This window comes from Dama dama, chromosome 20, assembly GCF_033118175.1.
Source record: "Dama dama isolate Ldn47 chromosome 20, ASM3311817v1, whole genome shotgun sequence".
Lineage (NCBI taxonomy): Eukaryota > Metazoa > Chordata > Mammalia > Artiodactyla > Cervidae > Dama > Dama dama.
In genome coordinates, this window is record NC_083700.1 from 98696291 (window position 1) to 98696829 (window position 539).

Sequence of the window (539 nt, forward strand, 5' to 3'; positions counted from 1 at the left end):
GTGCTCGCACATATACTAAAATTGGAACAATACAGAGAAGATTAGCATGGCCCTTGTGCAAGGATGACACGCAAATTCGTGAAGCGTTCCATATTTTTATACAGGCTGCCCAAAGTCACACCAAACCCATAGACCCATCTCAAAACTCACTACTGGACACTCCATTGCACTCCAGAGAGAAGAAATCCAGCTCCACCCACCAGAACACCAACACAAGCTTCTCTAACTGGCAAACCTCGACAAGCCAAACATCCAGCCCCACCCACTGGGAGAAACCGCCACAATAAAAAGGAACCACAGACTACCAGAATACAAAAAGCCACCCCAAACCCAGCAATCTAAATAAGATGAAAAGGCAGAGAAATACCCAGCAGGTAAAGGAACATGAAAAATGGCCACCAAGCCAAACAAAAGAGGAGGAAATAGGGAATCTACCTGAAAAAGAATTTAGAATAATGACAATAAAAATGATCCAAAATCTTGAAAACAAAATGGAGTTACAGATAAATAACCTGGAGACAAGGATTGAGAAGATGCAA

General features: G+C 42.3%; 1 pseudogene; it reads left to right on the forward strand.

Annotated features, from left to right (window-relative positions):
* On the forward strand, positions 1 to 98 carry LOC133041772 (U6 spliceosomal RNA; annotated as a pseudogene).
* The last annotated feature ends 441 nt before the right edge of the window (positions 99 to 539 follow it).